This window comes from Podarcis bocagei, assembly GCF_964188305.1.
Source record: "Podarcis bocagei genome assembly, chromosome: Z".
Taxonomy (NCBI): Eukaryota; Metazoa; Chordata; class Lepidosauria; order Squamata; family Lacertidae; genus Podarcis; species Podarcis bocagei.
The window spans coordinates 2,652,901-2,677,221 of record NC_138140.1 but is presented as its reverse complement, the minus strand read 5'-3'; the positions used below and the strand labels follow the sequence as shown (position 1 = coordinate 2,677,221).

Here is a 24,321-nt window from a genome sequence, read left to right as displayed (position 1 = left end):
CTACTCATGTAAAAACACACTGATTCCCAGACCGTCCATGGGCTGGATTTAGTAGGCAACTGGGCCGGATCTGGCCCCCGGGCCTTTGTTTGCCTACCTACCCATGCTCTAACCATTACATCACACTGACTCTCCTTTTGACATTGGAAGTGTGGCTCTTTAGGACGGTACACTAGGCAGGTGGGGTCTTGAGCATCCCCTGCGCTGGGCTTCAGCAAGCGATGTGTGCTTGATTTTATTTTACTTTCCCTTGATGTGCTTGCTGATACGGTTCGTTCATTCAACTCCAGGCAGCTACTGACCCAGTTGCGGTGTTAAAAATAAGATCTTACACTCTCCCTCCCAGGACATGGAGTGCTCATTCCTGCTGTCTTCCCCACAGTGCACACATTAATGCAAGCACATTTGCACACAGAGAGAATGGTAGAATTGTAGGGTTGGAAAGCATCCTAAAGTCTAACCCCCTGCAATGCAGGGATCACAGCAAAACAACAACAACAACAACAACAACAACAACAACAACAACAACAACAACAACAACAACAACAACATATTATTTATACCCTGCCCATCTGGCTGGGTCCCCCCAGCCACTCTGGGCGGTTCCAACAAAACACTAAAATACAATAACCTATTAAACATTAAAAGCTTCCCTAAACAGGGCTGCCTTTAGATGTCTTCTAAATGTTTGGTAGCTATTTTTCTCTTTGACAACTGGTGGGAGGGCGTTCCACAGGGCGGGCACCACCACCAAGAAGGCCCTCTGCCTGGTTCCCTGTAACTTGGCTTCTCACAGTGAGGGAACTGCCAGAAGGCCCTCGGCGCTGGACCTCAGTGTCTGGCAGAACAATGGGGGTGGAGACGCTCCTTCAGGTATACTGGACTGAGGCCGTTTAGAGCTTTAAAGGTCAGCACCAACACTTTGAATTGTGTTCGGAAACATACTGGGAGCCAGTGTAGGTCTTTCAAGACCAGTGTTATATGGTCCCGGTGGCCACTCCCAGTCACCAGTCTAGCTGCCGCATTCTGGATTAGTTGTAGTTTCCGGGTCACCTTCAAAGGTAGCCCCACATAGAGCACATTGCAGTAGTCCAAGCGAGAGATAACCAGAGCATGCACCACTCTGGAGAGACAGTCCGTGGGCAGGTAGGGTCTCAGCCTGCGTACCAGGTGGAGCTCGTAGACAGCTGTCCTGGACACAGAATTGACCTGCGCCTCCATGGACAGCTGTGAGTCCAGAATGACTCCCAGGCTGCGCACCTGGTCCTTCAGGGGCACAGTTACCCCATTCAGGACCAGGGAGTCCTCCATACCAGCCTGCCCCTGTCCCCCCAAAACAGTACTTCTGTCTTGTCAGGATTCAATCCGTGACAGATGACCATCCACCCTCTGTTTAAAAACAGTCCATTGCCATCTGTGGTCATCCATTCCACAGTCAAAGAGCTCTTGTCCTCAGAAAGTTCTTCCTGATGTTTAGTTGGAATCTTCTTGCAACGTGAATCCGTTGGTTTGGGTCCTCCGCTCTGGAGCAGGAGAAAACCTGCACCCTCTTCTATGTGACAGCTCTTCAGGTATTGGAAGATGGCTATTGTATCTCCTATCAGGCTTCTCTTCTCCAGGCTAAACATCCCCAGTCTCAACAGTATTTGTAGCCACTGCAGCAAATGGCGCCCGTGGTGCAGGGGCTTTCCTGACCGCCTTGCCAAAAATGCCTCGCACTGAGGAAGAACCCCATTGGCACTTCCAAGATAAAAATGTTGGATGGAGAGCCTTGCCAGGCAGTCTTTGATGGCATTAGTGGCATTGCCAGGCAAACCAACTGGGGGCCAGGGGCTGGGGGCAGTTTCCAATCAGAAATTGCCTCAGACAATTGCCTCAGTTTGCTACCTGAAAGGGCTGCCCTGGCCCTATTTATGAGACATAATGTGCGGGTATTTATGAACTCCATGAGAGAACCTTCTCTGCTCTTTCCAGACAGGCTGCTTCTTCAGTTCACCGCCTTCTAACTGTGGGGGCGAGACCACTCCAGGGGTTCCCCTTTCTCTGCTCTTCTCTGAGTCATGCCTTACCTAAAATCTGACAGCACAAGGAAATTCATTCTCATTCCCACTGATCCTTCCCTGAGAGTTATTCATTTCATGAGGCAATGTGACTCACGGGGCTGAAGAGAAGCTCAAACCGAGAGTTTAATCATGAGAAATATTGGCTATGAGCAGGGAGGGGAGCCCTGGAATGTTGGCAGGGGCAGGCGCTGTTTGCTTTGGTCAATAATCTCTTCTAAGCGGGAGGATTCGTTTCATAGACACAAAGCTGTTTCCAGGAATATGTTAGTGGCATGGAGCAAATCTCCTTTGAGGAAAGACTGCGGTGCTTGGGACTTTTTTCATTTAGAGAAAAGGTGAGTAAGAGGCAATGTGACAGAGTACATGATGTTAATTGTAGGGGTAAAGCTCATAGATCTACTTTTAAGTGACAGCCCACAAGGTACAGCCACAACTTTAGGGATCTGAATTTTCAGATTTGGAGCAATTATTTCTTTTTCTTCTTCTTCTTCTTCTTCTTCTTCTTCTTCTTCTTCTTCTTCTTCTTCTTCTTCTTCTTCTTCTTCTTCTTCTTTGAATTTATATACCACCCTATACTCAGAGGTCACAGGGTGGTTCAAAGAAAAGATTCTTCCTTGCAGATGTAACCACAAATGATGCCCATAATTTATTTGATTACTTTTATTTTAAAATCATTATTTAGATGTCTCCCCATAACACAATTTTCTCTTGGTAGCTTACAGGTAAGACACAAAAATCAAAATATACAAAGCAATAATCACATCCACTGAAGCCCCCCCCCCCTAATCACAGCAAAGGTTTGGCATTTGGGCTAGTGGTACCAGCACCAAGGTGAAAGGAGGAAACTTTGCAGAGATGCTGGGGTGAGATTTGATGGGGTGAGGGTTGGCATGTAGGAAAGGTAAGTGGGGGGTGGGGGTGGGGGTGGGGAGTACATATGCTGCACCCAGAAGATTCTTGGCCAGCTCTGCGTTGTTGTGTGAGGCAGAATGGAGGCATATTCCTCTCCTTCTAAGCTTGGAAAGAAAAGCTGGCTACAGAAATGTGACTTTCCTTGGCCTGGACCTTTCATATATATATATTTATTAGTTTTTTAACATATCATTTTCAACAATTATTAAACATACTTTTATATCTTATACAAAAAAAAATTAGTTCCATCAATCACATCTGAAAATTTTCCAATCTTTTCCACTTAATTTACATTTCTTACTTTCACTATTACATTTAAGTATCATAACTAATTTCTCTCTTCTTTATCTTCTTTGCAATATTTCATATAATCCTCCTTACAAAACTTCTTGTAGTCCTACTAGCGTAATTTGTTGATTACAGTTGGTCTTCAAATAGTTCGTATATTTCTTCCAATCTTCTGTGAATCTCTGGTCCTGCAGGTTTCGAATCCTTCCTGTCATCTTATCCAGTTCTGAGTAGTCCGTTAATTGCGTCTGCCATTCTTCTTTTGTCGGTATTTCTTCTTGCTTCCTGGTCTGGACATTTCAGTGATGAGAACCATAGGTGACTACTGCTCTGCCATTTATCACATGCTTTGGAAATGGTCCAAACTCTGGGAAGGTGGGACCCAGTGCCCTAGGGAGAACTGGCTGTGAGCTCGCCTAGGCCAGAGGCAGATAAGAACAAGAGCAACAGGCAGGGGCCATGATCCAAGGGAGCTGGGGGTGTCCTCACACCAGAGGTGAGTTGCTCAGTAACTAAGAAGAAGCCTCTGAGGCTGGGATTGATGCCTTTGTGGGGGTCAAACAAAGAAATGTCCAGGCCAGCCGGTACTGTATTCTAGGTGGTGCCCTTGACTTAGGAACACAACTTGTTGTCTTGTACTGACTTGGTCCACCTGGCTCAAGCTTTTCTACACTGACCGGCAGAGACTCTTCAGGATTTCCAGCAGGGAATGTCTCCCAGGCCCTTCCCTATTCTCTGCTATCTGTGGACTGAACTGAATAATGCTAAAAGGACTCAGAATTTAATTTAATTGGAAGTATATTTGCTTATCTTCAGCTGAAGGGGGGGGGGGGATGAACGGAATCTGCCTGCTTGCCAAAGAAGGTTCATTACCGAGCTATCTGAAGTACATTAGATCAATCCTTTCCTAGGTAGGAGGGGGGGGGATGTCGAAAACAGGACTTACACCGGGACAGTGTGATTTTTGCAGCTGCTGTTGAAGTTGCAAAACAATGTGAACACAGATTTTGGGGAGCTTTTTGGTAAAAGTTGTAAAACAATGAACCACATGGCAGAGCAATGGAGAACTTCTGAAGCAACAATGGGATGTTAGCTCTGCCCAAGGCATGATGAAAGCATCAGCTGGGAAAAGATAGACATAAGTTTTAACAAGGAAGGAAAGAACACCACGGACAGAGTAAGTGTCACAAACAGGAGGAATAAGGATATAGCTTCACCTATAAGTTTATAAATCATTTAATGTGTCAAGACCAATGGATGTCGTTAATGTTGCAGATGTTATATAAGGGATGGTTATTTTGAATGGAATGGAATTGAGAGGACTAAGATCTTGGAATGCAGAAACTAAGTAAATCATCAAACCATCAATTCTAGCACGCGGGAGGCCACCTAAATTATATAATTTGGCATCTGAATGATTGGGATTAGTAACTGTGTTGTAATTTGGCATTGTTATAATGAGGCTACCATTGGATCATTGTAATTGAAAATTAATAAAAACTATTGTCAAAAAACGCCCTCCCAAAAAACCAAAATACATTAATTCTGGCAAATGAACCACCATAGCCAATAGATAGCTGTAAAAATCTTTGCCCCTGGCGTTTTGGACTTGCCTCCTCGTGTACTATTTGAAACTAAAGCAGCACATTGGCTGCCAGATGTGAAATATATTGGCATTATTTTCAGCTCTCCTACCCTGCTACATCTGCACTATATGTTTACCATTAAAGGATATATATCGAGAGCTACTTGAGTGCTTTGCAGGATCAGGTCTCTCACTTTTGTTATTTTTACTATTTGTAGTCTCTCGGTTATCAAGTCCAGACCAGTTACACCCCTGTACAGGATGGTCTTGGGGGAGGGCAAGACTGTGGTCAGCCTCTTTAGTATTGAGGGAGCTATTTCTGGCCGCCAGAAGCACCAACTCCATCAGGAGAGACATTACCTTTCTAGTTTGGTGTTAATTTCCTCCACTGCTCTTGCAGTCAGCAGACAGTGGTCCGCGAGTATTTCTGCATAGAGTGGTGCCCCCTCAGATAGTAGTTCATGGGATAGTTCATGAGCGCTCATCTCTGCATTCTCACCTGGGTGGTCTCCACCCATTAAAGCGTCCCCACCTACCTGGGGAATTGTGCATTGCTTTGTAACAATTTGTTGGGTCTCTGGACCGTAATAAAGATTGATTGATTGATATGTTTACAGCAGTATCATGACACTTTAAACAACCATGGTTTCCCCCAAAGAATCATGGCAACTGTAGTTTGTTAGTGGTTTGAGAGTTTCTAGAAGACCATCCCCCCACCCCGAGTGGTTTAACAAAATAATGTCTCTTCCCAGGGTTTGCTAGGAACTGTAGCTCTGGGAGCAGAATAGGGAGACCTCCTAAGAATGCTCAGCACCCTTAACAAACTACAGCTCCTAGAATTCTCTAGGGGAAGCCACAACTGTTTAAAGTGGTATCACAGTGCTTTAAATGTACCGTGTGAGAGAGTGGCTTTAAATTAAGCAAAGTTGTGGCAAAACAAGAAGCTAGGGGCATGTTGCCCTGTCAGTCCTTTTTACTCATTGCTCTGGTCACTCCTGTCCAGGCAGCCGGCCATGCTCAGACCCTGGAGCCAGAGCCCGCGATTAATGTACAGCCTCCGTCTTCTGTCATGCTGGCCACCTCAGGGTGTCATAGTTCAGGCTCAGCCTTGTTCTTGAGTATATGAAGGTTACTGTAGCCCGACCGATGGCATTATTGCATCGGGATGCTCTCTGGGCCTGTGGGTTGCCATGGCAACCAGTAGCCTTCATCCCCGATGATTAAACGGTATCCATGGCAACCCCAGCGAACAGTTCTGGAGCTAACCTGGTTTTTCTCTTTTCCCCCTCCAGCCGTTCCATCTTTCCAATTGTAGATAAACCTTCACCATTTCATCATACAGGGCAGAGGAACAAACCTAGATAAGTTAAGGGTCTCCAGCTCACCTCCTTGTCCTCATTATGGACTGTCTCCCCTCTATAGATGGAGGGGCATTTTCCCAGGAGAATGAGGAATGGGCCCTGGAGGCATTTCAAGGGCAGAGTTTGGAGACTGACGTAATGGACACCGGACCTCAGCATGGGCCAGAAGCACGCCATTGAGGCTCCCAGCCTCTCTCTCTCTCTGTGTCTACACAACTGCACATGGGAGAGGCAAACTGCCTTTGATCCGAGTGAAACGAAGCCTAGTTTTGCCCCTGCTTTAAATGCATGGTTTGAGTGTGGCCTGAGTTTCTCAGAGAGGGCAAGGCAACCAGACTCCACTTTTCTAAGGCCTGGAGTGCTGGGATTGGCCCTTGGGTGGGGGTCAGCTGATGGAATTCTGAGGGGGGCCCAGTGTAGCCCTTGAAGTCTGGAGCTCAGTCTGCTAGGGTTAGAAATGAGAACTCAACACTGGGGCAGCAGGAGGATGAGTGCCAAGCTACTGGGCAGTGGTATAGTTAGTGGGGATTTTAGATTCTGCAATTCCTGGTCCAATGGGGCATTCTTTAGGTAGTAATGTGTGTGAGACAGCCCTGGAGCTTATGGGGTGCCACCCCCCTGCTCATTCTGCATTGAGGGGCTCAAGATTCCTGCTCTAAAATTCTGCTCCGATGGTATTGCTTGTGGTGGTTACGCTGAGCCCCAGTTTAGGACCCACCCAACCACTCATCCCCACATGCCCACCAACATTTCTCAGATGAAAATAGGGACGTTCCATTCCTTACTATTTATGCCCCACACTTCTTACTGGGTTGTCCTAGCCCCTCTGTGCAGCTTCCAAAATATATAAAAAAACATAATAAAACATTAAACCTTAAAAAAACCCCTTCCCTATACAGGGTTGCCTTCAGACAGCTTGGGGGTCGGATGACTCAATACCCTCCAATATTTCTCAAATGAAAATAGGGACTTCCTAGGGGAAAGCGGGACATTCCGGGATCAAATCAGACTGCTTCTCTAAATCAGGGACGTCCCTGGAAAGTAGGGACACTTGGAGAGTCTGTGGCAATCATTATTAAGCCACTAAATCTAGTGACCCATTTAAGTTGGCTTTCAGACCCAATTCTGGCATGGGATGGTCTTTTTCAGGAGAGAGATGGGAGCATGGACCTTTTGGTTCTTCTGGAAACTTCTGAAACCTTTGACCAGGGTGGTCTCTGAGGGCGGTTGTGTCACTCAGGATTTGGGGTACAGTAGTGGTTCCACTCCTGTCTGCATGGTTTGGCATTTGTGTGACCGGGTTCCACTGCCTTCCATCTTGTCCCCTGTGCTATTTTGCATTCCCGTGAAGAGCTGGCTTGTTGTCTGAGCTTACTAATGGGCTGGATGAGGGCCAATAAACTGAAACTCACTCCTGGTGAAATGGAGGTGCTGTGATGGGTGGTCCCCTTATCCAGGAAGGAGGGGCAGGATTAAATCTGTTTGGATAGGGTTGCACTCCCTTGGAAAGTTCAGTGTTTGGGAATACTGCTTGATCTGGCTTTATCACTTGAGACGCCTGACTCCCCAGTAGTGCAGAGTGCTTTCTATCTGCATAGGTGCCTTCACCAGCTGCAGCCTCTTCTGGACAAGGATAGTCCAGAAATGCTGAGTCACACGCTGGAAACATGCCATCTAGGCTACTGCCCTGCATCAAACTAGGGGCTGCCCTTGAAAGTTGTTCAGAGGATGCAATTACTGTAGTTCATTGGCAACATATTTTACCAGTCTGCAAAGGATCTACTCTGGTTCCACAGTGTGCTTATAAGCCCAACTCAAGATGCTGTCTTAGACCTTCAAATTCCCTTTAGGAACATCTTCTCTTTCAACACACACAGAGGCCAAGACCTTCCACTGAGGCTCAGAGTGATTGCAGAGATCATACAACAACTGAGCTCTCATCTGTGGCCGCATCAAATTGTGGCACACCTGGCACCTGCTTTGTTATCTTTTAGGGATCAGTTTAGGACACACACCTTCTCTTATGCATGTCAGTGATTTGTATTTGAAGTAGTGGATGGATGCTATCTTTAAACACTGAAAGTTTCCACTTAGTGGTTTTTCTTTTCTTTTCAACTGCTATTTTAATTGTGCAGTGTGCTGATGGATTCCAATTGTTTTTATTTTCGTTGAACTCTATGCAGCAAACCGCTCTGGCATGCCTTATGAGGGGCATTATATACAATCCCTTACATAAAAGGAATAAATAAAATAAATGGCTGCAGAAAAGCAAGCAGCCTCCTGAGCTCAACCGGGCTCTTGCTCTGCCTTGCTCCAGCCTCCCCTTCTGTGAGCGGACACTGCCCTTTCCTGAATTTATTTCATAGCCTTCCCCTTCCTGTGGATGAACTCTGGCTGCCTTTCTCCATGTGTATAGATGTGGCTTGATTACTCTGGGGTTCCTTGATGTGGGGCAACTGAAGGTGCGGAACTGGTTCCACTGGGAGGATTTGTGGCCACGTTCACACCATACATTTAAAGAGCCATGATGCCACTTAATACACTTGTAGCTTCCCCCAAAGAATTCTGGGAGCTGTAGTTTAATAAGGGTGCTGAGACACCCCCTTCATTCTCCTCCCAGAGTGGTTTAACAATCAACTCCTCTTCACAAGGAACACTGGAAATCGTAGCTCTGAGAGGGGAAGGGAGGGGCTCCTAACAACACTCAGCACCCTTATCAAACTACAACTCCCAGAATTCTCTGGGGGAAGCCCTCACTGTTTAAAGTGGCAGTGTAACACTTAAGTGCACGCCATGGAGGTGGCCTGTGGCTTCTTGGGTGAGACGAAAGCTTGGCTTTATTATTATTATTATTATTAGAGCTTGCATGAGCAATGCTGATGACTTCAACATCCGATGCGTGCACAGACTAGCCTATATTCATTCATTCATTCATTCATTTTATCTATATACCACCAAAGATCTCAGGCTGGCATACATGGTTTTTTCCCCCCCTCCTTTGAGGTAGGCCAGGCATGGTTGGCCCTGTGTCTCACCCAGTGAGCTGAGCAGGGATTCAAACCCTGGTTTCCCAGGTCTCAGTCCAACACTAACCATAACACCACACTTGCACTTGAGCTGGTGCAGTGAAGCACCCAACATGGGTGGCTCTGCTCCCCTGCCTCTCCCAACTGGTTCTTCTCAGCTCCACCCCCAAAGGCTTTTCCATAGTCCTATCCACACTGCTTCCAGCCACTCTGCCTGAGAGGCACCACTAGCAGGTGACCCGCGCCTTTTGCACCAGGTCCCTTCCTCTCCTGCTCCTTCCACTACCCACTTTTTCAATGTCAAAGAACGTATTTCCACTTGTGTTTTGCAGGGCAGCGGGGCACAGTGAAGGGCACTGCTGGTGAGACACTCCAACCCCCAGCCCCCCCACAAAAAATACCTGCCACCTTAATTTGCCCAGAGGCATCTATACATATGCAGTTAGCATATGCAAACTTGTACTCCCAATCCTGTAATTATCTACAAATGCCCTAGCCTGCTTCTGCCTTCCCTCTGGCTTTCATCTCACTCTCAGAATTGCTCTTCACCTGCTATCTCCTTTTATCTCCTTTTTAGGGAAGCAGAGTAAGCTGCTTCCCTAAAACCACGGAGCCTAGGACTTGCCGATCAGAAGGTCGGCGGTTCGAATCCCCGCGACGGGGTGAGCTCCCGTTGCTCGGTCCCTGCTCCTGCCAACCTAGCAGTTCAAAAGCACATCAAAGTGCAAGTAGATAAATAGGTACCACTCCAGCGGGAAGGTAAATGGCATTTCCATGCGCTGCTCTGGTTTGCCAGAAGCGGCTTAGTGATGCTGGCCACATGACCCGGAAGCTGTACTCCGGCTCCCTTGACAAGTAAAGCGAGATGAGCACCGCAACCCCAGAGTCAGCCACGACTGGACCTAATGGTCAGGGGTCCCTTTACCTTTACCTTACTAGCAATCTGGGGCAGTCCCAGGCAGAGAAGGGATGCCTGCTACCTCATATCGTTGTTAACCTGATATGCCACCAGAGACTGAACCTCGGACATTCTGCCTGCCAAGCAGACACTCTCCCTGATCCTCTAGGCCAGCAGTTCTCAAGCTGTGGGTCCCCAGATGTTGTTGGACTACAACTCCCATCATCCCTGAGCTCTGGCCTTGCTAGCTAGGGGTGATGGGAGTTGTAGTTCAACAACATCTGGGGACCCACAGTTTGAGAAAGGCTGCTCTAGGCCATGAGTAGGCAAACTAAGGCCTGGGGGCCGGATCTGGCCCCATCGCCTTCTAAATCCAGCCCGCAGATGGTCCAAGAATCAGCATGTTTTAACATGAGGAGAATGTGTCCTTTTATTTAAAAACCTCTCTGGGTTATTTGTGGGGCATAGGAATTGCTTCCTTCCGCACGCCTCCAAAAATAGAGTCTGCCCCCCCCCAAAAAGTCTGAGGGACAGTGGACTGGCCCTCTGCTGAAAAAGTTTGCTGACCCCTGCTCTAGGCATACCCACCAGTGAGGGCGACGGCCAGAGTGGGGTGTGAGGCCTAGCAAGAGATCTGCAGGCCACATGGACATGCCTGGGGGGCTATCTTTGTTCCGCAGCCCTGGGGCTTCCCACCCGTCCTTTAGATAAGTGAGGTTGAAAGCAGCAAAATGTAGGTCTTCTAGGGAGGCACTGGTTTGATGGAGCAGGGAAGAGGCAAAACAGGCAGAAAGATTGTGAAGATTTTTCACCCTGTTATAGTGTAACTGAATATTATGTTTGAAAGGAGAATATATATAAACCTTTTTTTTTCTTTCAAAAAATAATAATAATGCTGGTATGAGAAGCCCTCCCACTCAAAACCTATTTTGTGGTGACTTTGCTGTAAACAGACATGCTTTCTCTCTCTCTCTCTCTCTTTCTTCCTCCTCCTGAATATACAAAACCCCCCCAGAGTTTCTTTTCTTCCCAAAATGACTTATTTATTAAACTCCACCAATAAAATGAGTATGATATTTATCTTGATGCAGCGCTGGGTGAACAAATTCACCGCTCGTCGACAGCCCATGCCTACGCCCTTCTTCTTCTTCTTCTTCCTCTTTCTGCCTCTCAGGGGCAAAGTTGAAAGATGAATTAAGAAAATACATCAGAGTGAGATAAAAAATTGAGCTTGGTTTCAGAGGGTAGTGGGGGGCGGAGCAGACAAAGAGATAGCTCTCCTGCACCTCAGTTGAACAGGATGATGGAGTGGAAGAGAAGAGCCAGCTTCATCTACTCCCTGCCACGTGGCTCTCTGACAAAGAGGGAGGCAGCTCTGGGGAGGTTTAAAATTAGACCCATTTGTCATTCTCCAAGAGGCTGGTGCACGGCTTGGAACTGTGTCTCTGCCGCCTCCCAGTGGGGGCAGGTGCATCCTCTCAAAGCTCGTGGAAACCAGCAAGCGGCCTTTCTGCTGTTTAGTTTTCTTTTATTCCATCACAGAATTGTAGAGTTGGTTATCAAATCCAACCCACTGTAATGCATAGAGACACCACCTTGCCGACAAAGGTCCGTATAGTTAAAGCTATGGTTTCCCCAGTAGTGATGTGTGGAAGTGAGAGCTGGACCATAAAGAAGGCTGGTCGCCGAAGAATGGATGCTTTTGAATTATGGTGCTGGAGGAGACTCTTGAGAGTCCCATGGACTGCAAGAAGATCAAACCTCTCCACTCTGAAGGAAATCAGCCCTGAGGGCTCACTGGAAGGACAGATCCTGAAGCTGAGGCTCCAATACTTTGGCCACCTCATGAGAAGAGAAGACTCCCTGGAAAAGACCCTGATGTTGGGAAAGATGGAGGGCACAAGGAGAAGGGGATGACAGAGGACGAGACGGTGGGACAGTGTTCCCGAAGCTACCAGCATGAGTTTGACCAAACTGCGGGAAGCAGTGGAAGACAGGAGTGCCTGGTGTGCTCTGGTCCATGGGGTCACGAAGAGTCGGACACAACTAAACGACTAAACAACAACATAGGTAAAGGGTAAAGGGGACCCCTGACCATTAGGTCCAGTTGTGGCCGACTCTGGGGTTGCGGCGCTCATCTCTCTTTACTGACCGAGGGAGCCGGCGTACAGCTTCCGGGTCATGTGACCAGCATGACTAAGCCACTTCTGGTGAACCAGAGCAGCACACGGAAACGTCGTTTACCTTCCCGCCAGAGCGGTACCTATTTATCTACTTGCACTTTGACGTGCTTTCGGACTGCTAGGTTGGCAGGAGCAGGGACTGAGCAACGGGAGCTCACCCCATCACGGGGATTCGAACCACCGACCTTCTGATCGGCAAGTCCTAGGCTCTGTGGTTTAACCCACAGCGCCACCTGCAAACAAAACACAAAAATATCAGAAATGACCAAGGGGGGCATGGGTAGAGTCCAGGTCAAGGGAAGTACAGTAATAGTCCTGTTCAGGAGTGCCAACTCCAGGGGACCCAACCCTTTTGGGGGAGGGGTCAAGGCCCCCAATGTAAAAAAATGGGGCAAGCACTGAGCCGAGAGTGGCGCAGCCTCAGGAACCAGTTCCCCCCCTCCTGCCATATAGGGGAAGGAAGGGGAAGGAAGTGGAAGCCTCTCTTTTAAAGCTGTTCTTCAGTTCTGGACACCACCATTTTAGAAGGATGTTGACACGCTGGGAAGTGTGCAGAGGAGGGCGACAGGTCTGGAAACCAGGCCTTATGAGGAGTGGCTGAAGGAGCTGGGTATGTTTAGCTTGGAGAAGTGAAGACTGAGAGGAGACAGGATATACCCAAACGACCTTCACATGGAAGATGATGCAAGCTAGTTTTCTCCTGCTCTGGAAGGGACGACCCAAGCCAATAGATTCAAATTACAAGAAAGGAGTTTCCAACTAAACATTTCTAAGGGTAAGAACTGTTCAATTGTGGAATGGACTAACTCAGAAGGTGTTGGACCTTCACTGGAGGTTTTTAAGCAGAGGTTGGATGTTCCTCTCTCAGAGATTCTCTTGATTGCAAGGGGTTCGACTACAAGATCCTTGAAGCCCTTTCCAACTCTACAGTTCTATAGATTTCCTTCGGAGGCCCATGTAGCTCCCTCCTTTTTGGCATTTTATATAATAGTAATAATAATTTATGATTTGTACCCCGCCCATCTGGCTGAGTTTCCCCAGCCACTCTGGGCGGCTCCCAATCAAGTGTTAAAAACAATACAGCATTAAATATTAAAAACTTCCCTAAACAGGGCTGTCTTTTAAAGATAAGATAGCTACTTATTTCCTTCACATCTGAAGGGAGGGCGTTCCACAGGGTGGGTGCCACCACCGAGAAGGCCCTCTGCCTGGTTCCCTGTAACCTCACTTCTCGCAGGGAGGGAACCACCAGAAGGCCCTCGGAGCTGGACTTCAGTGTCCGGGCAGAACGATGGGGGTGGAGACGCTCATTCATGGATGATGGCAGTGGCCCCCCTTTTAAAGCTGTCCTTCAGTCTGAGATAACTGTGTGGAAAAGGACCCCCTGGAGAGCTAAAAGCAAGAGCCCTGTTTGAGTTCAGGTTTCACCACCAATGCAGGCTGGTCCATGAGGATGACTGGGGCCTTGCCCCCGCCAACCCCATTCTGCCCTTAGTCAGCCCCTACCAGCCTACCGTCCAACTTACCTGCATCCTGTCCAGCAGGTGGCCTTGTCTTCCAGTTTCCTCCTCCTCTTCCATCTCAGTTTTGCACTTGTAGATGAGGAAGATTGGGTACAAAACCAGAATTACTGAATTCCGCCATTCATTGGCTCTGCTGCCACCTGCTGCTGGTTATTGCCTTTCACCCTACCTGTCCCAATAGGCACCAGCCACCACTGAAGCGATGGCTGAGAACGTTGCAGTGCCTCTGACCATGTCCAAAGTGCCGCCACAACACCACACAACCTGCAACTATCTGAGATCAGAGGCTAATATTTCTGAATCTGAGGATATAATTTCAGTACAGGACAAGACCTCTATAATCTTCCATCATACTAATCACTGTGTTGTGTGTGTGGATTTCTTGGGTTCTGATACTGGAGTACCCCCAGGGTGCAAATCCTACCAGGACCCATGGGTGTAGCCAAGGAGGGGCAGCTGGCACCCTAAATAAATTAAAATAAATTAAAATATATAGCAAACTGAGGTTCTGCCCCCCTAACAAAAGACCTGTCCCCCCAAACAAAAGGCCTGCCCTCCCCTACACCCATGTGGAATCCTCTCTGCATTTGCCCTGCTAGTCCTGATGACCATGTTCTATCACTAGGTTGCACAATGGGAACAGTAAGCCTCTGCTCTGGGAATAAAATGGCAGCCCTCTAGGAGCAGATAATCAATGGAAATGGTTTACGGGGAGGGGTCTGCCGACTTTGTAGCAACAAGAGCCAAACAAGACCCTTTGAGCAGTTTAATTACCAGGCTGGTTTCTTGCTGTCAAGCCTGATGGCGATGACAGTTCAGGGAGTTCACACAGGGCAGCAGATAGATAAATAACAGCTAGTAGAAGTGTTGCTCATTGAGAGAATTAGAATCACATAATTGTAGAGCAAGAAGAAACTCCCTTAAAAAATAGAAGCAGCTCTTTTTGAAAACATTTTCCCGCCTGTTGCAAGGGGGAAACAGATGTTCTGCTGATGGTGCTTCATTAGCAAGATGAATGAGGTCGCTGGTGCAATTGTGGCTCATGTTCATTTACATAACAGACCATACCATTAAGACTTGACATTTGGGGGTGGTAAAAGTCTGGGAGGGGGGTCAATATTACTGAGCGGTTTCTTTTGGGGGGGATGGTGTAATGTCTGGAGGGGCAGAGCCCAAATGGGCTGGTGGCGATGTGGAGCAACCAAACTCAGGGAAGGAGCATTAGCTTTGAACATAGAATGTCCCAAGTTCAGTCCCCGACATCCTCAGGTTTTTCTTAAAAATAAAATAAAATCAGGTAGTAGGCCTGAAGCCCTACTGACAGTCAGAGTAGACAAGATAATACTGGCTTAGATAGACAAATAGCCAGACCTCATATAAGGCAGCGTCATAAGTCCGGATTTGATTTGAAAAACTATTGTAGGAAGTCCACATATGGGATGAGTTGACTCTTGCGTAGAAAAGAGGGGATATCAGCATGTGTAGATCCCCACACAGGGAATAAGAGAACCTGCATCTACTAAAATCCCCTCTTCTACACAGGATATGAGCTATCCTGGCTTCCCAGATTTCGGCAAGCGTTTCTTACACATTTTCAAACATTCCTCAGGATTGCAAGCTTACTATTTTCTTTTCTTTTCGGGATGCTGCACTGGGTAGCTTCCTCCTTGTCTCTTGACATTGCTTGAACACTGACCATTGACCATAATGAAGAGATTGATTGGCTGATGCCTCGTTAGTCATCCCATTAGTACTGAAGTTGCCACCAACTTTCAACTAAAGCAGAATGATGGACAAATTTTGAAAGTTCCTTCTTGGGTGGGGATTGTTATGGGAGATAGCAAAATGAGTGCCTATAATGCTAGTGAAATTTCACTCTGGGTGTGCCTGTGTGTTCCTGTGTCTGTAGATCACACACCCCGGGCCTACATCTTAGCCCTAGCACAGGTGTTCTCTCCCCCCCCCCCCCCGTTCCTTCTTGAATGAGTTGCTGAAGAAGCGTTAGTGCCCTCTAGCGATGCAATTGCTTAATTTCACTTGGAGCTGTGCGGGCTCAGCTCTGCCTTCCTCAAAGGATGCTGATGAGATGGCAACCAAGAAACACAAATCTGATGAGCAAAATATGGGTGCCGGAGGCAAAAGAGGAGAGCAGGGCTGTTGAGTCGTCTAAGGGATCGTGTACGGAGCCTGGTTTAAATGTGATGCTGGACATAAAAGGAAAGCCTTCTCTGTGCTGTTGGAGCTTGACCTTTGATGAAAAGAAAAAGAGAGGAAGGGTACATATATTAATTTATTGGATTTATATCCCCCACCATCTGCCCTAAAGAGCGCATGGCAGCAGACACACCCACAGGAAAATGGTTTTTGAAAACCCACCATTCCAAAAATAGTTAAAACCAGGGCTTTATTTCAGCTGGAACTTACCAGAACAAAGTTCCAGTGGGTACCATTGCTATTATAAGAGAACAAGGGAGGTGTTCATGGTGAGTTCCGGCACCTCTTTTCTTAGCACTGGTTAAAACATTCCAGATACAGTTACACACTGCGTACACTGCAAGAGGAAGAGCAGGATAGAAACTGAATAACAAGAATCTGTAGCGCAAAAATTCAGGTTTTCTCCCAATCCAGAATTGTTTGTGCTAGTCCTCAGTGTGCTGCTTTTAACCTAAGTTGAGTGTAAATTCTGCCGTCCACAAGACTGAGTGTGGTTACTTGGTTTTATTACCTAGAATCATAGAATCATAGAGTTGGAAGAGACCACAAGGGCCATCGAGTCCAACCCCCTGCCAAGCAGGAAACACCATCAGAGCACTCCTGACATATGATTGTCAAGCCTCTGCTTAAAGACCTCCAAAGGAGGAGACTCCACCACACTCCTTGGCAGCAAATTCCACTGTCGAACAGCTCTTACTGTCAGGAAGTTCTTCCTAATGTTTAGGTGGAATCTTCTTTCTTGTAGTTTGGATCTATTGCTCCGTGTCTGCTTCTCTGGAGCAGCAGAAAACAACCTTCCTCCCTCCTCTATGTGACATCCTTTTATATATTTGAACATGGCTATCATATCACCCCTTAACCTCCTCTTCTCCAGGCTAAACATGCCCAGCTCCCTTAACCGTTCCTCATAAGGCATCGTTTCCAGGCCTTTGACCATTTTGGTTGCCCTCCTCTGGACACGTTCCAGTTTGTCAGTGTCCTTCTTGTACCTATTTGCTTCTTTTTTCCATTTATATCCCGCCTTTCCTCCAAGGTGCTCAGGGTGGCATAGATACTTCTCCTCCTCCCCATTTTATCCTTTCAACAAGGAATGAGAAGGAAATACTCGAGCCATAAGGTTCCTGCCTATGTAACTTACCCCCACGATATCAAAATAAGCTCCAGTAGACAAGAGGGGCCCCTTCATGGATCACTGCCTTGCCGTGGCGAAGGGGCTTGAATAACTCAGAAAAGCTATGAGCTATGCTGTGCAGGGCCATCCAAGATGGACAGGTCATAGTGGAGAGTTTTGACCAAACGTGACCCACCTGGAGCAGGAACCGGCAAGCCACTCCAGTAACCCTGCCAAGAAACAGGCATATAAAAGAGATTGTTCTCGAAGCTACAAACATGAGTCTGACCAAACTGTGGGAGGCAGTGGAAGACAGGAGTGCCTGGCATGCTCTGGTCCATGGGGTCACGAAGAGTCGGACACAACTAAACGACTAAACAACAACAACAAAGACAAGAGGGGAAGACTCAAGAGCAGCAGGTGCAGACCTTAGAGCGCTCCAAGCAGGCTTTGGAAGGCACAGCACATAGAACGATTCCTGTCCTCCCCAGAGGAGGAAGAGACATGAGGAGGTGGCAGGTGTCTCCCAACTGAGGGGAACAGAGGCAGCAGCGTGCAGGGGAAACAGGATGTCCCGGGAGGTGTGCTGTCTTCCAGGTGCAAAAATTGACGATGTGGCGGAGAAGTTGCCAAGTGTTATCAAGCCCACTGAGCACTCTCGCTTCCTTCAGACTCATGTGGATACAAATGATACTGCCACACACAGCCTTTAACGTATAGCAAGGGACTATGAGACTCTGGGCACGGAGCTGAAGAGCCTTGGGGCACAGGTGGTCTTTTTATCACTCCTTCCTGTTGAAGGTCATGGCCCAAGAAGAGAGAGGGAAATCCTGGAGGAAAACCACTGGCTTCGCAGGTAGTGTTGTCAGGAAGCGTTTCATTTCTTCGATCATGGCCCCCGCTTCCTTGAGGAAGGACTTTTGGCAAGAGATGGGCTGGCCCTCACAGCGGTTGGCAATAATGTGTTTGCTAAGAGTCTCATGAAGGTGGTCAGGAGAGCTTTAAACTAGAACTTTAGGGGGAAGGAGACAACATTACAGACGACAGAAGAACACATGGAACTGGGGATAATAGCTACATTGATGCTCAGCAAACTGAGGTGATGTTCCAGAAACCTGCTAAAGGGCAAAAAAGTACAAGAAGGAAGCAGCTGGAGGGAAGGACTCGTGGTTTCAGTTGTCTCTGCACAAATGCACAGAGTATGGGAACCAAGCCAGACCAACTGCAGCTTTTAATTCAGGATGGCAAATATGACCTGGTAGCAGTGGCGAAGCTGCATGCTCCAGCACCAGGGGCGGAGAGTACATGGGGGCGTGGCTGGTGCGCATCCTGGGGGCATGGCATGTCACCTGTGGGGATATGGTGTGCATCCTGGGGGCGTGGCATGCAGCCCATGGGAGCGTGGTGTGCATCCTGGGGGCGTGGTGCGCTACCCATGGGGGCGTGATGCCCGGCATGGTGGGGAGGTGCACGACGCGTATCCAGGGGTAGCCGTGATGGTACCCCCTCCCCGCCGGTGCCTGGTAGGCATTACTGAAATATTGTGGGATGAGACCCATGACTGGAATGTAGGAATTGAGGGGTATGACCCGTTCAAGAGAAAAGGGACAAACACGAATTTGCGTCCCCCGTTTCCTGTTGCACCACTGATTTGCGTCCCCCTATATTTCCTGTTCTGCCACTGATTTGCAACCCCCCTTGTGTTTCCTGTTGCACCATGAATTTGCGTCCCCGTCATTCCTGTTGCACTTCTAATTTGTGTCTCTACACAAATACACAGAGTATGGGAACCAAGCAAGACAAATTGGAGCTTTTAATACAGGATAGCAAATATGACCTGGTGGGCATTACTGAAACATCATGGGATGAGACCCATGACTGGAAAGTAGGAATTAAAGGGTATAAAATGTTCAAAAGGAAAAAAACAAACAGAAAGGAAGGGGGAGCATCATTATGTGTAAAGGATGTGTACACTTGTGAAGAAATCCATGACCTAGAGCAGGTATACCAGGGTGGAGGGGTCTTCGGACCCCTCAATATTTGCTGGCAGGGGCCAGGCCCCTTGATGTTGAGCTACCCCTCCCAATTTGGTGTCATCTGCAAATTTGAGGAGCACCCCCTCAATTCCTTCATCCAAGGCATTTATAAAGATGTTGAAGAACCCTGTGGCACTCCCCTTTTTCCAGTCCCTTTTTTGCAGGATGTTTTTCTTCCTCTTTGGACTATTGTTCAGACACTGCACAGAAAGAACCTAATACAATCAATACAGTCATATGTACCATATGTACAGTCACACCAAGAGACAGCCAGTGTGGGGTTGTGGCTAGAGTGCTAAACAAGGACCTGGGAGACCAGGGTTCAAATCCCCACTTTGCCATGAAGCTTACTGGGTGTGACCCTGGCCCAGTCATTGCCTCTCGGCCTTGCCTACCTCATGGGGTTGTTGTAGGGAGAACCATATATTCCACCGTGAGCTCCTTGAAGAAAAACTGTGTGTAAATGCAGCAAACAAATAATAAGCTTGCTTTTTGGTGGATTTGTTTTTCATCAGTCTGCAATAAAACTGCAGAAAAGGGGTCTTGATTCTGTCACATAAAAAAATAGCTTCTTGCAGGGGTTTTTGTTGTTTGCTTAGATCAATGCACACTAGTGAGACGGGGTGAATGTGACTGTAATGCAAGAGGTGTCGGGGAGATTCAGATCTCTGGCAAACCGCACATGTCCTGCTGGGCCGTCTTAAGCATATCTGGCGCCGTGGTGCAAAGCTCCCTCCAATGCACCCCCACCCCATTTCCCAGACTTTTTTTAGGGAGGGCGGTACTGCCGGAGGGGCTGGAGGAGGCGGGCAGCGCCTGGAGGGCGGCTCCTCCAGCGGGGAAGAGGTGGAGGCTGTACACGGTGCCTCCCAGCTCAGCTGGCTGCTTCGTGCCACAGTGGCCATGGGAGACGGAGGCTCTAGGTGCAGCGCTGCTTCTGTGGGGCATAGCGGTGGTGGGCGAGGGCGGTGAGCTGATGCCAGGAGGTGCCACACCCAAACACTGCTTCTTCCCTGGCGCCCTCCAGAACTTGACGCCCTGGTGCCCCACGCCACTAGCCTCTATGGGTAAGACGGCCCTGATGGAGTTGAGAGATGGCCTACCCTGTTTAGAAGACAGTGGTTATATTTTCTGAGAATCCTCCAGAAAAACAATCTCTCAAAGGACCTGTTGATGGCATTTTACCATTGTACTGTGGAGAGTGTCTTGACTTGTGGTCTGTGTGTGTGGCTTGGGAGCTGCACGGCCAGGGGAAAAACAATGCTGTCCAGGGTTGTAAAGACTGTGGAGAGAATAATTGGGTGCACTCTTCCCACCTTAGATCAAATCTACGCTTCCAGGTGTCATAAGAAAGCTGCAGAGATAGCACAGGATAGTGCACACCCTGGAAATGATCTCTTTCAGCTTCTGCCTTCTGGAAGAAGGTACAGGGTAATAAAGACTAGGACTAGCCGCCTGAGAAACAGTTTCTATCCAAATGTGATTTTGGTTTTAAACGCAGTGTAAGGTAGTCTCTGTGGGAGCATATTATATTTAATTATGGGGTATCAGAGTTTTTAGGGGGCTAACCAGGCTGGGATAGCAGGCTTGTTGGTTTTTGAATGTCTGGTGTAGAATTTTCAATTTCATTGTTCTGTATGGGACAATGACAATAAAGATTATCGTATCGTATGTCCTGCACTCTGTGCAGAACTCTGAAATACAAACTGGAATAATGGGAAATTCTTAAATGTTTTGGTTCCACTTTCAAACCCAAGACTGGGCAATTGGGAACTTCTGCAATCCCTAGAAGATATTTGGATGGCAAGAACTGCAGGTGTATCCTTCTCTGCCTTCCACCGGCATAGCAACCCCCGCTGGCACTTGGGGTGGAAGGGGGGGTACACGCACACCCACACGAAAGGGGCTGAGCATCCAAGTGGGCAGGGCACGCCGTCCAAGTAAATGCACCCTCCTGTGAGTGAAGCATCTAACGTTTTCTGGCAGCGCTGAGCCCTCTACAGAGCAGCCGCGGTTGAGAGGAAGGTGGTGGCTGGGCTGCCCTAGGGTGCTCTGCTGCCCATAGTGCCCGTACCAACCCCCCACCCCCTTCCTCCACTATTGGAGAGCAGCCTTTACCAAAGGTGTCATGGGCTCTGAAGACACTCGAACTCAGGACGCAAGGGGAAAACATGCTAAGAGGAAGGCATGCAGGGCAAATCCACACCGTGATCAGCTCCTGCCTGGAAACCAGTGTCCCCACTGTGGAAGGACGTGTGGATCCAGAATTGGCCTCCACAGTCACTTACAGACTCATTGTTAAAACTGTGTTTATAGAAAACAATCTTACCCGGCTACAAGTGATTGCCAAAGAAGAAGTTTTCTTCCCTTGTTTGCTATATTTTTATCCCACTTTTCAGACAGTTTGTGGTCTTCCAAAGCGGCTCCCAGATAGAGGGAGAAGGAGAGGTTGACCTCACTCAAGGAAAAGAGAGTGGAGGGGAAAGGGAGAGAATTGGACTTCATGGCTAGAAGCAAGTGGGGATCTGCAAGGGGCCATCGATGCCCCGGTGGGGGCAGGCAGATCTTCCAGTGCTGGTTTCCTGGCTTGAATAGCTCTGTTTTCCTCTGGCCAATGGATGAGATCCTAATGGTGTGACCCCGCTGAAGAAAGGCTACAATGTTTGGGACTTTTTAGCGTGGAGAATTTCCTGAGAAAGAGGTGGCATGACAGAAGTTTAGAAAATGATGCATCTATGGAAAAAGTGGACAGAGGACAGCTTTTCTCCCTCTCTCATAAGATTCAGGATGGATTACCAAAAAAAAGTGTTCCTTCATGCAGCACAGCAAACTCGCTCCCATAGACGGCAGTGATGGTCACCAACATGGATTTCATGCTTATAAATATAGGATTGGACATATCCATGGAGGACAAGGCTTTTGGTGCCTACTAGCTCTGCTCTGCTTCCATAGTCGAAGGCAGGAAATGCTTCTGAATACTAGTTGCTAGAAACTACAGGAGGGGAGAAAAGGGCTCTTGTGTTCAGGTCCTGCTTGTGGGTTTCCCATTGGAGAATCTGCTTGGCCACCATGAGAACAGGTTGTGAGTGGAGGACCCGCCACCCGCATGGGATTATAATAAGACACAAAGACACATTATTTTTGGTTAATGGACAAACCACAACTTTATTGGTTATAGCATGTGAGTAGTATTGGCTTAGGCATTGGATAAAACAGCAATACATGACTCCACCTGACTCAGCAGGGAGTCATTTCAGGGTTGACAACCAGTGCGAGGAGCTTGTTGATGCAAATACAACTGGAAGCTTCCCCATGACGTCACTGGGGGTCGTGCCATGGCTCGAGAGCCAGTGTGGTGTAGTGGTTAAGAGCGGTAGTCTTGTAATCTGGGGAACTGGGTTCACGTCTCCGCTCCTCCACATGCAGCTGCTGGGTGACCTTGGGCCAGTCACACTTTTCTGAAGTCTCTCAGCCCCACTCACCTCACAGAGTGTTTGTTGTGGCGGAGGAAGGGAAAGGAGAATGTTAGCTGCTTTGAGCCGCTTTCTGACTCCTTAAAGGGAATGAAAGGCGTGATATGAAATCCAAACTCTTCTTCTTCTTCTAGCCACCAGCAGGGCATCGGACAGGATCCATGACCACCAGGTTCCTGTAACGGAATACCCAAAAGAGGAGGGGTAGATGATGGCCATACCCAATTCTCCAACACAGTACACATATTCCAATGCCTAACCGCCAATACCAGAAAGTTGTGATGAGTTGCTATGAGGTAGGCGAAAAAACCAAGAGGACAGGTTGCTGGACCACATAGGTCGTTGGCCTGATCTAGTAGGATCTTCATATGTTCTTATGTCCTTTACTTCTGCAGCCCCAGGACAGTTGGCAGTTGATGCCAAGTGCCTTTCTGGCAAGGAGCTCCCTGCAGCTTCTGATGTATTGGGCCAGGTGGGGATTCTCTTGCTTTCCCTCAGAGGCAATGGGTGCAGTCTCCTGGCATTCCCTGGTCCATGACAGAAGCCACTGTGTGCTTTCCTTCTCCTCTAATTCTTAGTCCACTCTTAGCCCCCAGCAATGGACAAGGTGCTTTGTAGTTATATGAACATATAAAGTCAGGTCCCAGCTCCAAGAGGCCTACAGTCTAAAATTTGACAGTGGGAGGAGGCAGGAGAATGAGGAGAGGAATATCTGTGGGCTCCTTCCCCGCCTCCTCCTCAGAGCTCGGTTTTCAAACATAACGTACAGCCAGAGAACGCAGATTCCTTGCAAGGGGCCCATCGCTAGTTTGCGAACTTCCTTCTCCCTTTCTTGCGGTTTGCTCTGGATAAAACTGCAATTAAAGCTGCTTAGATGATAGCTGGATGGGAAACACCTGAGCTCATTAAGATAATGAGAGTTCTTTGGCAGATGCAAAGCAGGGAAGGGACAGGTAAATCCAGTTCCACCTCACTCTGCAGAAAAACACCACCCCTTTCGGAGAACCAGGAGGTGTCAAAATCTCCCTGCCAATGGGCTGCACAGCACTGGAGTGTCAGGTGATGAGGGAACCGGTCTTTCATTGGCCGTGTTCACTTTTGAGGAGAAATGAGGTTCATCTGCAAAGTTCTGTGCTCCCTTGCTGTTCTCCTGGCTTGGCATGCAGACAGGTCTTTCTAGCCTTGCCAGACCTTCCTCAGTCACTCCCTGACTTCCACCTGAACTGACGGCAGCCAGATTCACTTGGGGAGCCTCTCTGCCTGGAGGCTGCTTCTGGGCTGTGCTCCCCCTTACAGCAAGGAGAGTAGCGGCAGCCCCTTTGCTGCCTACCCTGGATGGCTTTCCACCTTTCCTGGCTCAAACGGCATTCCAGCGCCAGGTACCAAATTCCATTCCAGCGCCCGATGAAGTCACCCCCTCCCACTGCTCGGCTTCATAGCTGTCCAGGTTGCCATGGCATGGGGGTCTCTGATGGTCACCGCTGCTTCTCCTCTTAGGTGAGTTGTCTCTCAGGAATGTTTGGTCAGGCTTTAACTTTTGCAGATGTAGACTCTGTGCAACCCAGCCTCCTCCTCCTGCTCCCCGTCCCTGGCTTAAGTTTCCTGCCGAGGTGCCTGTAGGAGATTCCTCCACTGCTTTTGCTAACCA

The 24,321-nt window shown here is 48.2% G+C and overlaps 1 protein-coding gene and 1 long non-coding RNA gene across 9 annotated transcripts in view; one reads left to right on the top strand and one right to left on the bottom strand.

Annotated features, from left to right (window-relative positions):
* Positions 1–24,321, bottom strand: part of LOC308579117 — a 522,075-nt gene that overhangs the window by 73,009 nt on the left and 424,745 nt on the right. The window lies entirely within an intron of this gene.
* Positions 1–24,321, top strand: part of DAB2IP (DAB2 interacting protein) — a 319,383-nt gene that overhangs the window by 65,546 nt on the left and 229,516 nt on the right. The window contains exon 1 of one of the 8 annotated variants that reach the window (XM_081179665.1): positions 23,765–24,170. The exons of the other annotated variants lie outside the window; for them this stretch is intronic. The gene's annotated coding sequence lies outside the window, so the exon portion shown is untranslated. Of the gene's footprint in view, positions 1–23,764; positions 24,171–24,321 lie in introns of those variants that run through there. 8 annotated transcript variants of the gene reach the window in all.